The following is a 17,734-nucleotide window of genomic DNA, read 5'->3' as shown; positions in this document are numbered from 1 at the left end:
CCACGAGGTTGGACAGGCGACCCAACTCCTTGCCACGTACAACCGGGATTCGAAACCATGCCAGTCGACTCAATGACAGACTTTATGATACAGCGCGCGCACGCTAACCATTTAGCCCCCCCCCCCCACGTATTGCAGCGTGAATCGTTCTCATATGAGGTAAATTACTAGAAAGGGCTATAAATTAACGAATGGCACCAATAGCCAACCGTGCTTAAAATTTGACTAAAGCGACAGAAAACACTGATATTGAAAATTTTCAGTGTTGAATGATTGATACAAAATCGTACAAGTTCAAAGAATAAAACACAATATTATCTGAGATATATGCACTATCGGAAGAACGCCCCACTGGCCCAGAAGTGGTATCACATGTTCCGTCATACCATCTTGTTCCGATTAATAAACATATTATTCGTCACACTAGTAACTTCACTTATGTTATTACAGTATCGACTGATCTCTACTTGTAGTAACACACACGTACTACCTGTATACTATATTGTATATCAACACTACGATTGGCTACAACTTCTGACAAATCAAGAATAATATAGCATGCCTTTTGACAAATTGAATAGATCTTTTACCTATATACCCCCTTGCCACTTCTCATTACGCCTGTTTACCTGTTCGTGTTTTTTGACCGAGTTAATAACTCGCTCACTGTAAACAACTTAATTTAGTAATAATTTGGGGTTATATTATGACTATATATAGTTTATATACATGTCCCGCATGAATTAAAAGATTGCCATTTCCCCACTGTCGTGTTGAAACTAGATCCAGGGTGATAGTTATTAGGAAGGAATCACGTCTAAATGATGGTTAAATCAGTTGGATGATTATTTTTTAAAGGGGCTAAACCCATAACTCAATATAATATTCAAAATTAAAAACACGAATTAGAACTCGACATTGGTCAATTTCAATCAAAACTGATGTTGTTATCTTGCTGTAAAAATTTTAGATACTAATATCCAATATTGAAGACGCAATGAAAATTTTATAATCAGTACACGAGTCGTGTATTCTATGGTTTCGGGTGCCATTTGTAATGAACAAAGAAAAACATATCCTATAAGACAATGCGGAAGTAATTAGCAATGACTGATTCACAAACGACAAAATAATAATTTTAAAAACTAGTAGAATGGACTAAGCAGGCGTAAACGAATGTCGATCAACTTGGAATGTTCGGGTATTTCACCGAACATAATTGATTAGAAATCTTAAAAATTCTTGTAATCTCTAATCAATTATGTTCGGTGAAATACATGAATAGTCCATTGAATGGCAGTTGTTTACGCCTGGTTAGTCCATTCTACATGTTTTATTTTTTTATAATTATTTTGTCGTTTGTGAATCAACCATTACTAATCACTCCCGTATAATTGTCTTTGTTCATTACAAATGACACCCGACTCGTGTACTGATTATAAAATGTTCACCGTGTCCTAAATATTAGATGTTAGGATCAAATATTTTCACGGTAAAATAAGAATATCAATATTGGTTGAAATGGACCAATATTGAATTGTAATTCGTGTTTTCGATTTCGATAATATGGAAAATACAGATTTAGAGGTTTAGCTCCTTTAAATATCATCATAAATAACGGAGGGATAACTCAATAAACATTAAAACAACAAAAATTTTCATGTTGCTTAAATCGGAATTTACTTTTATCAAAATTCCGTGAAACATTAAAAGCGCTATACGATTCCTTACGCCTGCCTCTTATCGATATATTTATTATAAGAATCTGGCCCCGAGTTCTCAAAGCATTCCCAGACTTAAAGGAGCTAAATCGCTAATATTTGGGACCTACAAATTGACACAAATGGGTAGCAACGTATATAATAATGTAATATGAATGTAAATAAACTGATTTACATTCAATCTTTTCCGTTTTACTCTAATTTCAAAGCAGTTATGTTCGGCAAAATACGCCAGAAGTCTCAATGGTAATCTCTAGCGACTGGTTATTCCAGTCTATACCGATAGTATTTATTGCGCATGCTCTCCAGATAAGAATAATGGGGCCACCGTTTGACATGACTTGTGCAATATGTCTAACCTCGTTCTTCGGGTCGCTTGATACAAATTACGCTGAAACGCATCATGGTACACGATTCGTCTACCAATCGTAAAATGTTTATTTTGTCTTAAATATTGGATATCAGAAGCCCACCTTTTCTCGGTAAGATCACAACACCAGTGTTGATTAAAATTGACAAATAATTCATGTTTTCAATGTCGAAGGTTTTGGATGATACTGAGTTAGAGACTTAGCTACTTTAAAGGAGCTAAATCGCTAATATTTGGGACCTACACATTGACACAAATGGGTTGCAATGCATGTAATAATGTAATATGAACGTATATAAACTGATTTACATTCAATCGTTTCCGTTTTTACTCTAAATTCATACCATTTAAGTTCAGCTATATATGCCAAAAGTCTCGATCGAATAGCAAGCTCTAGCGTCTGGTTATTCAAGTCTGCAGCGATAATATTTATTGTGCATGCTCTCCAGATACGAATATGACGTTACCGTTTGACATGACTTGTGGAATACGTCTAGCCTCGTTCTTCGAGTCCTTTGTTACAGATGTCACTGAAACGCATTATGGTACACGATTCGTGTACCAATGGTAAAATGTTTCTTTTGTCTTAAATATTGGATATCAGAAGCCCATCTTTTCCCGGTAACATAGCAACATCAATGTTTATATGAATTGACAAACAATTCGTGTTTTCAATGTCGAAGACTTTGGATGATCTTGAGTTAGAGACTTAACTACTTTAAAGGTTCTAAATCGCTAACATTTGGGACCTAGAAATTGACAAAAGTGGGTCGCAACGCATATAATACTGTAATATGAATGTATATAAACTGATTTACATTCAATGGTTTCCGTTTTTACTCCAATTTCAAATCAGTTATGTTCGGCGAAATAAGCCAGCAGTCTCAAGCGAGTGCAAATTTCTAGCGTCTGGTTATTCCAGTCTACATACGCCGTTTGATTTGGTGCAATGTGTCTAGCCTCGTCCCTCGAGTCTCTTGATACAACTGGGGCTGAAGCGCATTATGGTTAACGATTCGTGTACCCATGGTAAAATGTTTATTTTGTCTTAAATATTGGATATCAAAAGCCCATCTTTTTCCGGTAAGATCACAACATGAATGTTGATTTAATTTGACAAATATTTCGTGTTTTCAATGTTGAAGATTTTGGATGATATTGAGTTAGAGACTTAGCTACTTTAAGTTAAGAATTTTCTCAAAATTGTTCGCCTAATTTTAACTAAAATATAGCCCTTTATAAAAATTATGTTGTTATAATGTATCAATTAAATCAATAAGAAACTATGTGCAAAGTTTTGTGTTTCTAGATCAAAGATATTTCTCATAAACAATGATTGAAAGTTGAGTAAATTCTTAACTTAAGTCTTAGAATGCTTTGTGAACTTGGGGCCTGGTGTATGGACATCATTAAATACATTGATGGTTCGCGTGAATCTGGCCCCATAATTATCCACTAGCTTTCAATGCTTCAAATTTCGCCCGAAAGTGAACGGGGAAGTGACTTGTAAAGAACGCAATGATAGGCTGTCACATATAATTCTCGCATAGGATAATTTCTAGTTTAATAACGCAGATAGGCAAAACAAACCAAATTATGTTGAGTGATTAAATAAAAAATGTATAAGATAGGTATAATTTGAAACCGGATTATTTTAATCGAATAATGTTGTACCACAAGGTTCTGTTTCTGGGGCTTTATTGTTCTCAGCTTGTAAGACTTGTAAGGTGCCGAAGTCTTACTTTCCCGTTATTGATAAATTTTCTGAAGAATGTGTTTTTTGGGGTTTTTTTTAAAAAAAAAAAACAACAAAACAAAATTACATGAGGGTTTGATGTTACTCGGGATGTCTTCACTGGATGAGCAGACACCCACTTGCACGTTGCACAACCGTGTCAATCACTGACGCCATTATTACTCCAACTTAACAAAAATAAACCTTACAAGTTATGCTATAATTAATAGATTTTTTTTCAGAAAATGTAACCCGGATTTTCTAAAACAGCTGTCTATGTTCGCTAGGTTGGACATCCATCGTATGTACAGTCTACCTCTGTATCTTTTGTATTTTCCCAAATTCCTTATTCCTATCTTTGTGTTATGTAAACAAATATAAGAAGTCTTCCTCGTATAATTTCGGAAAACCAAATATACAAATAAAATTTGACATAATACTTAAAACATCGCAATACTTTTCAGGTTAGTTATAAATATCTGCCAAAAGTCTATATTTAGTGCAAAGGTAATAATATATATCAGAATAATATATAATACGTTAATAATAATATTCAGAATAGTAATATAACTTGCATAATTTCTAAAATCGATGTACATACCTCAAAACTACTCTTTGGATGATTGATATTATGTGAATAATATATAATATTAATAACTTATGATGATTTTTAGTATGTTGAATATTACACAGCATTATTTTACTTGCTTTAAGGATTCTAGTTATGTTTAATATTTGTCAGTATTATTTTACATTATATAATTCTTGTAATTATTTTGAATATTCGACAGTATTATTATACTGATTATTATGATTGTATTTATGTTCAGCTGCCTAGTCGTTCGGATGGGACGAAAAACCGAGGTCCCGTGTACACATTGGCGTGCACGTAAAAGATCCCTTGGCAGTTGGAATTCGATATAAGAGTAGGCCGTAGCGCCGCTGCCCGGGCAAAATTTTCCTCATAGCACACTGTATGGCGTATGCCCGTCTTCAATTAGCCCAGGTTAGGTGCAGAAGAGTAGGACGTTAAACCCTATTTCATTTCATTTCAATAGTCATCAGTATGATTAATGTTATTGAACAGTATTATTATACTGATTATAATTTTATAATGATTGTAATTTATGTTGAATATTGCTCAGTATTTAGTTAACTGATTGTAATTAAATTAAATATTCGTCAGTGTTTATTCTAAAACATACACTCAAGATACCATTGTCAGAATGATAGATTAGAATTCTCTACTGATAATGTTGAATTGGTAAGAGAAAACTAGAAACTTCGTATGGATTTATGACTTGGGCCAGCAGTATTATTTCTAAACGTACTTTAGAACATGATAAAAGAAAGTATTTACGGGTAAAACGGAAGTAGTGACAGTGGTATTTGATATAAAAACTTATCTAAATTAAATTTCTCGGAAAGTATTTTTCAATTTGATTTATTGAGTTTAGAATGCATCTATTGTGTAAAATGATTCATTATCTATAACTAAAAATTCAGATTTCACTTGGTAATAAGAATATACATTTTAAGGGTTAAAACGCAATTCTTGTTTATTATTCCAGACAAATAATTCGCTTCTTTTATTGTAGACAAATTTAAATTTAGCAGCGGGGGGAACAGGAAAACCCATGCGACCCTACTCCTTGTCACGTAAACGCATTGTCTAAAATCACCTCTGTTTTAAATACCAAGCGTTATACCACACGGTCAACAAGCCTTCATATTGATCAACAAAATTGGATTTGCTTCTTAATCCGGATCCAAAAAATAAATTTAGTTAATTTACTGTTCATATAATAACATGCTCTGCAATCAATAATATTTTAATAGAAAAACCAGTATCTTATTTGCACATTACAGAATTATTTGGATTGAATTCAAATTGAACCGTGCCACACTGAATGCGCATAACTACCTGGGGCCTACTCGCAGAGGTAAAGGTCATTCAAATCCAAGATGGATGCGCTCGTCATTCCTATTGGGGATCATGGTGATTCTGCTGCTTATTTATCATCATTTCCTTTGCTAATGTTGAATTTCCTGAGGCAAGCAAGGCTACATCAGCGACACCGGGTCTTACATCTTAGGCACCTTGCCATGCAGCGCCGGGCACGATTTCGTTGGTACCAAAATCAAATGCGAATGAGGATGATTACTCTTTTGGTAGCGTTTGCTATACATCAACACGTATATACATGTACTTCGTACTCACCGAACATAGTGGCTCCCATTCCATAATTCAAATCCTTTCAGCACTAAACATGTACAATACATACTAGGATTAGACTCCACTAGATTCGAGACGACTAAAGCTTGCCTTCCCTGCCCCCAAGGTCTAGACCGTGAATGGTCAGCTGTGATCTTAACACATCTATCTTTGTATTTGAATTTTGATATGCTCACATTAAAATGTGGTCGTATATTGTCGTCGCCCCGCCCGACGCTCTAGAGGCTAATGTTAATATCTGATTAACTTTAAATTTATGCACAGTGTTTAAGGTCATGGATGAAGAAGTCAATTGATTTTGAACGAGTTATGGCTCATGATATTCGTGCACAGTGTTTAAGGTCATGGATGAAGAAGCCAATTGATTTTGAACATTTTACGATAATTACTACCAGAGCTATGGCCCATGATACTTATTGTTAGTATAGGGCAGAACTCGTAATCAGAATTTAGTGTGTTGTAAATGTTTGCATTACTGACAAAGGGAAAAGTATGCACAACCCTTGTTGACTGCCCGGGGGACTTAGCTGCTGTGAGCGTATGTTTCGTTGCCTGACAACCTAACTTTAGCTGGTTATGTTACCGCAGGATTTGTTTCAGTGACGAAGGGCTACAGCTGTCCCTCCACATCGTCATCTCTCCAAAGCTGGAGAAGGAGAAACCTTTCCTCCTTAGCCCAAACTGCACCTTGGTTATTTGCCATAGCACCGGTTTCATAGATACACGATTTCCCGCGATATGTCGGAAGTAGAGGTGGACATGCGCGTAATGTTATCGTTTCCGGTAAAACTGTTGACCTGAATCAAGCGTGTCAGACTCAAATCATGACTGCGAATAACCCGATTCGGAATAATTGTTCCAGGTTGAATTCGGAAAAATATACGAATTCGTTAATTCAGATTCAGTTCGGTTTTTAGCGAATTGAGTGTGACGTCAAAGTCCGGAATAAGACATTATTATGAATTCAATTCAGATTAAACCCCTAGTGTGAACGCCGCTTAAGTGCGACAGTCGGTGAATAATCACCGGATTGGATTAATTACACAAACAGCGACAAACAATACAAGACTATTTAATGGCGGTAATAATACAGAGAGAACCGGAAGAACACAACATCACGTGGTTAACTGACCACAGGGACTTGTAAGATAAATAACATAGGAGTTCGTACTAAGCCTAGTACTAATGACTATGGCGCGACCACTTTTTTACTTGTGAAAGTTTAATATAAACTAAAACAATATCAATATAAAATATAGTCATGATATCGCGATGGTTTTGTCCTTGGTCGTTGGGGTCGCCGAGGATAGTTGATATCAAGCTGAGGCTCTTCAGAATCTGAGTCGGTGATATCTGGATCCTGCGATTCATTGTGGAGTTGCAGAGTTGTGTCTTTTAACTCACGAGGAACGATGACACTATCATCATCACTATCAGAATCAGAGAGAGAGGCGTTCGGCATTGAGCTGGTGTGGCTTGGTATCAGATACACCTCCGATGGTTTGACGACATAAGTTCGGGATTGAATATTAGAGTTAGTAAACTTCTTAACATGGAGTAAACTATCATGAACACTAACCACAATATATTTATCACGTGCTTTGAGTTTGTTACCATCACTATATAAGTAGACTAAATCACCGACATCAGCAGTAGAATCTGGGAGGGTTGTGCCTTTGGGATGTTTTGATTTTTCACTGTGTGGATGGTTAGCTTTGCGACGGCATTGTTGCTTATCGATTAACAGTTGATCGTCTAAAGGAAGCTGTATATTAGTCATTTGATCTCTCTGACACCACATTTCGCGAGCAGATAATCCACCATTACGGACCCTCGAATTTAAACGAGCAATTACAAGGCTAAGTTGGAGGGGTGTGATTTCGCCTCCTCCTGGAAACTGTCTGAGAATTTCCTGTTCGACTTCCTGAACTGCACGTTCGGCGACTGGGTTCTTGTTAATGTTTTTGATACGTCCTATTTCTAAGCGAATTCCATATTGTACCAATAATTTATCATCCGACATAGCCTTAAAACACGGTCCGGGGTCACATCGAATTACACAGTTACCTTCAACAGGTAAGATATCAATAGCCAACTGTAATAGAGCATCATGGACAGTTTTTGTTTGTTCGTTGTGGATAATACTAGCAGCAGTACGGGATGTTACACACTCACGAAGAACTAATATACGTTGTTTATAACGACATATTACATCACAAGCGAAATACGAACCAACAGTAGTTGGAGGAGGTTCTGTAGACTGTTTAACTAAAGATGATGGAACCTTTTTCAAGGCTGAACACTGAGAACAATGTTTTGTTGCGGAATCGACAACACTGTCCATATCTAACGCGTAAAAGTATCTGTGAACTATTTTACGAAGCTGGTACGCCGTGGGATGATCTAAACGGATGTGAAGGGCTGTCAAAATTCCCGGGAGTAAAGATCGGGGAACAACAATTAATTCGCGGTTAGTCATAAGAGGATCTGTTTTTTTAACCACAAGAGTTCCATCAGCCGAAATAGATATATTGTTGAGGTAACGTTTGACATCGTGTGCATTCGTAACCTTCTTGGAGGGTCTTGTACCCTGTGATAAATGAGCATGCACACGACGTAAGTCCTTACAATCCAATTGAGCGGATCGCCACATCGTTCTATTTAAAAATGGTAACTTGACAGTTCCGTCCATGATATCTTTGACAGAGACAGCACGACGACAGATTCACCAGTTTCGGAAACAAAAGTACAAATCTGACATGAAACCAATTCGCATTCTGGAGCATTGCGGCTACCGAAGTCAGTTGGTACATTCGCTGATCCGGCCAGATGGCGAACGTGGATGTGAAATCGACTTGCAGTGGACAAAAAGGTTGCTTCACGAGGGCTAGCTGAATACTCTCCCCTACACAGTTTAGCGAAGGCTTCGACACAAGGTTTACTATCTGTGAGAAGCTGAGTAACTTTATCCGACTGGACGATATAGGGAGAAAAGTGTTTCACGGCGGCAGCTATTGATAAAGCCTCGACCCCACAGGGGCTCCATCCAAACTTGCGATGAGGAAGTTTTGCACTGTAAAATCCTGCGAGTTTAAGTCTACTGTCACGAACGAGATAAAGTGTGGACGCTTAACCATGATCTTTAACCGCACCATCAGTGACAATCCATAGCTGATCAGATGGTATGGGTAAGTCGATGACTTCAGCACTGCGCAAATAGTCCTGGGCTACCTGAAACGCGCGAATAGTATCATCAGTCCATGCCAATTTATCTTTTGATGTGGCACCTCCTACCATAGAGTCAAACGGGGTAAGGTATTTAGAACATTGAGGTAGTACTCTGGCCAGGAACTTGTAAGCACCAATAAAGGCTCGTAGGTCGCGGACAGTTTCAGGGCGTTGACATGTCGATAAAGTAGCAAGTTTGTGAGGACTAGCACTTAACGTACCTTGGCACCAAATTCAGCCAAGTATTACAGTTTTATGAGGAGCAATTACAGTTTTCGAAGCTTTCAAACTAAGTTGGGCTTTTTGTAAGGCTGTGAGAACTTTTTGCCAATTTGAGATGAGTTCCTCGTGAGAGTTTCCACCACAGTAAAGGTCGTCAGCAATTTTAGCGACAAACCCATCTTGAATCAGGTCACCGAGCACACGGCACATGAGCTCTTCGAGAGCAGTCTCCGACCCTGGCATACCCATGGCACAACGAGTATACACACGAACTCCCTTAAAGGGGGTAACAACCCCACAATACTTCATGGACTCTGAGGATAGCGGAATCTGGTAAAAGGCGTTCGACAAGTCGGTAACGATGATGTATTTCCATCTAGCAATAGATCGCAGTGTCGAGTCTATATCTGGCATTAGTGAAGGCTGTGGCTTAGCATACTGGCCCACTTCAGCAAAAGCTGTGACGAGTCTATAAGAGCCGTTCGGTTTTTTGACGAGGAAAGAGGGATTTAAATATTCTGCTACAACATTAACATCCTCGGGGCGCTTGAATACACCACATAGCTCCAACTCGTCGAATTTGTGTTGCAACTCGTCGAGTTTGTCTTTGGAATACTGGGGAATGCGACCCTTTCGTTGTGGAGGTAAAACCGGTCCCATATTAACAGTAGCGGAAAAAGGTCCAAATGCGCCATTGTATCCTCTTGGTTCAGGGTGAAAAACGTCATCGTAAGTATGTAGTAATTCCTGAAATCGATGCCGTGTGGATTCGGGAAGTAGATTATCGGGATCTAGCTGAACAGCTTTGGAGTATGTACGAGGTCCATTGTTGGAGGGCAGCTTTCCAGCTGATGATCCGCCTGTGTCGTTTTTAGCAGGAGTATAGGAAGGCAAAATGTGGGAAAAGTGGCTATTGCGGCGTACGGTAATAGGGAAATTAGTATTATTAGGTATGCGAACTTTTCCTCCAACACTGTGAACGAGCGCAGGTGTTGGCCATTCTATAGTGGCATCGCTATCGGTATGAAAAAGATCTGGTCTCGGTTCCAAAGCTAGGTCTTGAGTGTCTTTGATGTTATCAGGTACAGTGACCTCGATAAACTGGCCAGGCCATAAGGTAGTTAGAACACTGGCACGAAGAATCGATGGATGAGTAGAGCGAGCGGTGGTGTCCTGTGAATTGGGAGTAGTACCATAAGAGTAAGTGTCAGTGTCGCCGATAATAACTTGATATTTAGAAGGACGAATTGATATGTCATTCAATGACATAAATGGTGTTCCACCCAATAAATCGACGTCTAGCGATTCAACAACCAAGGCACTCAGAGTAAGAATGTGGTCGTCTCGAGCGAGATTAAAGTGAACTTCACCCCTAACATCGAGTAGAGTTTTCCCGTCAGCCTGAGTTGCATGTTGAGAATTTTTACGAATGGTAAGTCCTAGGAATAGTGTTAAACGTAGACTGATCATATTGGTTTCAGCGCCTGAGTCGATGGTGATGCGAACGCAATGCTCGTTATAAAATGTATCCATATACGGAGACTGGTTGACTTGAACTCGACGTGACGAAGTTGGTAGAACTTGGATAGCATCACAGTGTATCGGAACATTAGATACGGAAGTGTCATCTTCGTCATCAACAAGAATTTGACTAAGCGTAGCCAAGTTATAACAATTATGTTTTCAAGGGATGGCGTAATTTCTTCTTCGACAATGCTGTCACCGTGATGTTTTAGACCGCACCCATCCACAAGTAGATTGTCCTCAATAAACGCCACAATTCTCTGATATAAATCCTCAGGTCGTTCTTCCAATTCTAATTTAAAGTCAGTAAAATCCAAAAACTGAGCACCGTTGTTTTGAAAGCCAAAATGAGCCCGAATGGCTTGCCACACGCAGGTAATGCTGACAGAATGTTTCACTATGGTTCCACGGGCTATTACAGGACAGTAATTGGCTATCTGACCAAGCATTAATTCTAAGAGCACAACGTTTTGTCTTGCTGTTTTGCCATTTGCACCCTCGTCGTCTGTGAAACCCCTGTCTGGGTTATGTCGTCCTTTCTTTTGCCATACACAATCGTCACGTAGACATGGCGCAAAATTTTCATCAAGGGACAAAATGTAAGTCAAATTTTGTTTCCATGACTCAAATGACGTAACAGTTTCTGTTTTGGTAAGTACTCGTTGTTTAGGGGCTCTTAATGTTGATGAGGCCATGGCACCAGTATATTATTTACCACCAAATTAAGTCCTAAAAATGCGTGATTTAACCACACGCAAATTGTTATCTATCGTACGAATCAAGTACGCCCGTTTGCTGTCAAAAGACAAATTTACCTTTTCCGGGAAAATGTAGTATGTTTTCCTTTACGAAAAGTTAATACCTTTAGAAGAATGGAGTCTGATCCAACTCTAGCCACCACGACAGTCGGTGAATAATCACCGGATTGGATTAATTACACAAACAGCGACAAACAATACAAGACTATTTAATGGCGGTAATAATACAGAGAGAACCGGAAGAACACAACATCACGTGGTTAACTGACCACAGGGACTTGTAAGATAAATAACATAGGAGTTCGTACTAAGCCTAGTACTAATGACTATGGCGCGACCACTTTTTTACTTGTGAAAGTTTAATATAAACTAAAACAATATCAATATAAAATATAGTCATGATATCGCGATGGTTTTGTCCTTGGTCGTTGGGGTCGCCGAGGATAGTTGATATCAAGCTGAGGCTCTTCAGAATCTGAGTCGGTGATATCTGGATCCTGCGATTCATTGTGGAGTTGCAGAGTTGTGTCTTTTAACTCACGAGGAACGATGACACTATCATCATCACTATCAGAATCAGAGAGAGAGGCGTTCGGCATTGAGCTGGTGTGGCTTGGTATCAGATACACCTCCGATGGTTTGACGACATAAGTTCGGGATTGAATATTAGAGTTAGTAAACTTCTTAACATGGAGTAAACTATCATGAACACTAACCACAATATATTTATCACGTGCTTTGAGTTTGTTACCATCACTATATAAGTAGACTAAATCACCGACATCAGCAGTAGAATCTGGGAGGGTTGTGCCTTTGGGATGTTTTGATTTTTCACTGTGTGGATGGTTAGCTTTGCGACGGCATTGTTGCTTATCGATTAACAGTTGATCGTCTAAAGGAAGCTGTATATTAGTCATTTGATCTCTCTGACACCACATTTCGCGAGCAGATAATCCACCATTACGGACCCTCGAATTTAAACGAGCAATTACAAGGCTAAGTTGGAGGGGTGTGATTTCGCCTCCTCCTGGAAACTGTCTGAGAATTTCCTGTTCGACTTCCTGAACTGCACGTTCGGCGACTGGGTTCTTGTTAATGTTTTTGATACGTCCTATTTCTAAGCGAATTCCATATTGTACCAATAATTTATCATCCGACATAGCCTTAAAACACGGTCCGGGGTCACATCGAATTACACAGTTACCTTCAACAGGTAAGATATCAATAGCCAACTGTAATAGAGCATCATGGACAGTTTTTGTTTGTTCGTTGTGGATAATACTAGCAGCAGTACGGGATGTTACACACTCACGAAGAACTAATATACGTTGTTTATAACGACATATTACATCACAAGCGAAATACGAACCAACAGTAGTTGGAGGAGGTTCTGTAGACTGTTTAACTAAAGATGATGGAACCTTTTTCAAGGCTGAACACTGAGAACAATGTTTTGTTGCGGAATCGACAACACTGTCCATATCTAACGCGTAAAAGTATCTGTGAACTATTTTACGAAGCTGGTACGCCGTGGGATGATCTAAACGGATGTGAAGGGCTGTCAAAATTCCCGGGAGTAAAGATCGGGGAACAACAATTAATTCGCGGTTAGTCATAAGAGGATCTGTTTTTTTAACCACAAGAGTTCCATCAGCCGAAATAGATATATTGTTGAGGTAACGTTTGACATCGTGTGCATTCGTAACCTTCTTGGAGGGTCTTGTACCCTGTGATAAATGAGCATGCACACGACGTAAGTCCTTACAATCCAATTGAGCGGATCGCCACATCGTTCTATTTAAAAATGGTAACTTGACAGTTCCGTCCATGATATCTTTGACAGAGACAGCACGACGACAGATTCACCAGTTTCGGAAACAAAAGTACAAATCTGACATGAAACCAATTCGCATTCTGGAGCATTGCGGCTACCGAAGTCAGTTGGTACATTCGCTGATCCGGCCAGATGGCGAACGTGGATGTGAAATCGACTTGCAGTGGACAAAAAGGTTGCTTCACGAGGGCTAGCTGAATACTCTCCCCTACACAGTTTAGCGAAGGCTTCGACACAAGGTTTACTATCTGTGAGAAGCTGAGTAACTTTATCCGACTGGACGATATAGGGAGAAAAGTGTTTCACGGCGGCAGCTATTGATAAAGCCTCGACCCCACAGGGGCTCCATCCAAACTTGCGATGAGGAAGTTTTGCACTGTAAAATCCTGCGAGTTTAAGTCTACTGTCACGAACGAGATAAAGTGTGGACGCTTAACCATGATCTTTAACCGCACCATCAGTGACAATCCATAGCTGATCAGATGGTATGGGTAAGTCGATGACTTCAGCACTGCGCAAATAGTCCTGGGCTACCTGAAACGCGCGAATAGTATCATCAGTCCATGCCAATTTATCTTTTGATGTGGCACCTCCTACCATAGAGTCAAACGGGGTAAGGTATTTAGAACATTGAGGTAGTACTCTGGCCAGGAACTTGTAAGCACCAATAAAGGCTCGTAGGTCGCGGACAGTTTCAGGGCGTTGACATGTCGATAAAGTAGCAAGTTTGTGAGGACTAGCACTTAACGTACCTTGGCACCAAATTCAGCCAAGTATTACAGTTTTATGAGGAGCAATTACAGTTTTCGAAGCTTTCAAACTAAGTTGGGCTTTTTGTAAGGCTGTGAGAACTTTTTGCCAATTTGAGATGAGTTCCTCGTGAGAGTTTCCACCACAGTAAAGGTCGTCAGCAATTTTAGCGACAAACCCATCTTGAATCAGGTCACCGAGCACACGGCACATGAGCTCTTCGAGAGCAGTCTCCGACCCTGGCATACCCATGGCACAACGAGTATACACACGAACTCCCTTAAAGGGGGTAACAACCCCACAATACTTCATGGACTCTGAGGATAGCGGAATCTGGTAAAAGGCGTTCGACAAGTCGGTAACGATGATGTATTTCCATCTAGCAATAGATCGCAGTGTCGAGTCTATATCTGGCATTAGTGAAGGCTGTGGCTTAGCATACTGGCCCACTTCAGCAAAAGCTGTGACGAGTCTATAAGAGCCGTTCGGTTTTTTGACGAGGAAAGAGGGATTTAAATATTCTGCTACAACATTAACATCCTCGGGGCGCTTGAATACACCACATAGCTCCAACTCGTCGAATTTGTGTTGCAACTCGTCGAGTTTGTCTTTGGAATACTGGGGAATGCGACCCTTTCGTTGTGGAGGTAAAACCGGTCCCATATTAACAGTAGCGGAAAAAGGTCCAAATGCGCCATTGTATCCTCTTGGTTCAGGGTGAAAAACGTCATCGTAAGTATGTAGTAATTCCTGAAATCGATGCCGTGTGGATTCGGGAAGTAGATTATCGGGATCTAGCTGAACAGCTTTGGAGTATGTACGAGGTCCATTGTTGGAGGGCAGCTTTCCAGCTGATGATCCGCCTGTGTCGTTTTTAGCAGGAGTATAGGAAGGCAAAATGTGGGAAAAGTGGCTATTGCGGCGTACGGTAATAGGGAAATTAGTATTATTAGGTATGCGAACTTTTCCTCCAACACTGTGAACGAGCGCAGGTGTTGGCCATTCTATAGTGGCATCGCTATCGGTATGAAAAAGATCTGGTCTCGGTTCCAAAGCTAGGTCTTGAGTGTCTTTGATGTTATCAGGTACAGTGACCTCGATAAACTGGCCAGGCCATAAGGTAGTTAGAACACTGGCACGAAGAATCGATGGATGAGTAGAGCGAGCGGTGGTGTCCTGTGAATTGGGAGTAGTACCATAAGAGTAAGTGTCAGTGTCGCCGATAATAACTTGATATTTAGAAGGACGAATTGATATGTCATTCAATGACATAAATGGTGTTCCACCCAATAAATCGACGTCTAGCGATTCAACAACCAAGGCACTCAGAGTAAGAATGTGGTCGTCTCGAGCGAGATTAAAGTGAACTTCACCCCTAACATCGAGTAGAGTTTTCCCGTCAGCCTGAGTTGCATGTTGAGAATTTTTACGAATGGTAAGTCCTAGGAATAGTGTTAAACGTAGACTGATCATATTGGTTTCAGCGCCTGAGTCGATGGTGATGCGAACGCAATGCTCGTTATAAAATGTATCCATATACGGAGACTGGTTGACTTGAACTCGACGTGACGAAGTTGGTAGAACTTGGATAGCATCACAGTGTATCGGAACATTAGATACGGAAGTGTCATCTTCGTCATCAACAAGAATTTGACGTGCGCGGGACATAAACTTCCTATCAGATTCCGGCAGATACGGACATAAACTAAGGAAGTGATCTGAAGCAGGTCTTTTAGATTGAAGACACAATGGACACGATTTTCTGTGACGTGCAAGCAAATTACCGGAAGGTTTATTACGCACAGGCTTACCGCTACCGTAACTGCCCATTCTCATACATCGTACCTCTTCACTAACTTCGAGTTCGTCTAACAATGATGGTAACGATTGAGAAATATCCTGTTTCAACGACGCAAGTGTAACAGAACGTAATTGAGTTGCATATTTTTGCTTAACTAACTTAGGTAAACCAGGATTGACTAAGCGTAGCCAAGTTATAACAATTATGTTTTCAAGGGATGGCGTAATTTCTTCTTCGACAATGCTGTCACCGTGATGTTTTAGACCGCACCCATCCACAAGTAGATTGTCCTCAATAAACGCCACAATTCTCTGATATAAATCCTCAGGTCGTTCTTCCAATTCTAATTTAAAGTCAGTAAAATCCAAAAACTGAGCACCGTTGTTTTGAAAGCCAAAATGAGCCCGAATGGCTTGCCACACGCAGGTAATGCTGACAGAATGTTTCACTATGGTTCCACGGGCTATTACAGGACAGTAATTGGCTATCTGACCAAGCATTAATTCTAAGAGCACAACGTTTTGTCTTGCTGTTTTGCCATTTGCACCCTCGTCGTCTGTGAAACCCCTGTCTGGGTTATGTCGTCCTTTCTTTTGCCATACACAATCGTCACGTAGACATGGCGCAAAATTTTCATCAAGGGACAAAATGTAAGTCAAATTTTGTTTCCATGACTCAAATGACGTAACAGTTTCTGTTTTGGTAAGTACTCGTTGTTTAGGGGCTCTTAATGTTGATGAGGCCATGGCACCAGTATATTATTTACCACCAAATTAAGTCCTAAAAATGCGTGATTTAACCACACGCAAATTGTTATCTATCGTACGAATCAAGTACGCCCGTTTGCTGTCAAAAGACAAATTTACCTTTTCCGGGAAAATGTAGTATGTTTTCCTTTACGAAAAGTTAATACCTTTAGAAGAATGGAGTCTGATCCAACTCTAGCCACCACGACAGTCGGTGAATAATCACCGGATTGGATTAATTACACAAACAGCGACAAACAATACAAGACTATTTAATGGCGGTAATAATACAGAGAGAACCGGAAGAACACAACATCACGTGGTTAACTGACCACAGGGACGTGTAAGATAAATAACATAGGAGTTCGTACTAAGCCTAGTACTAATGACTATGGCGGTGTGACTCCTAAATCCGGAATACGACTTTATTCTGAATTCAATTCAGATTACACCCCCAGTGTGAACGTACCTTAAAAGAATGAAAATTCTAAACGCATTGGACTTAATTGAAGGGAGTTTCCTCTTCAATTACCATCTACATTTTAGAAAATTAATAATGTTGCATGTTATTGGCAGTGTGCCAATATTAGACCCACATTTAGAATTTTTAGCGTGATTATTGTCTACGAGTTAACTACACTAATTATTTACGATAATTATGGATCTGGGGCCTCATTAAAAAAACAAATTTTAAGGAAGCAGCCTTTTCATTGGTTACAAGCTTATTTTCCAGCAGGTTGTTTAATATTCTAAATTGATATAATAAATGTTCCGTTTCTAAGAAAATGGTGCAGAATAGTAGGACGTTA

The sequence above is a fragment of the Patella vulgata genome, chromosome 1 (assembly GCF_932274485.2).
Source record: "Patella vulgata chromosome 1, xgPatVulg1.2, whole genome shotgun sequence".
In the NCBI taxonomy this organism is placed as follows: Eukaryota; Metazoa; Mollusca; class Gastropoda; family Patellidae; genus Patella; species Patella vulgata.
Note: the sequence above shows the minus strand (reverse complement) of the source record.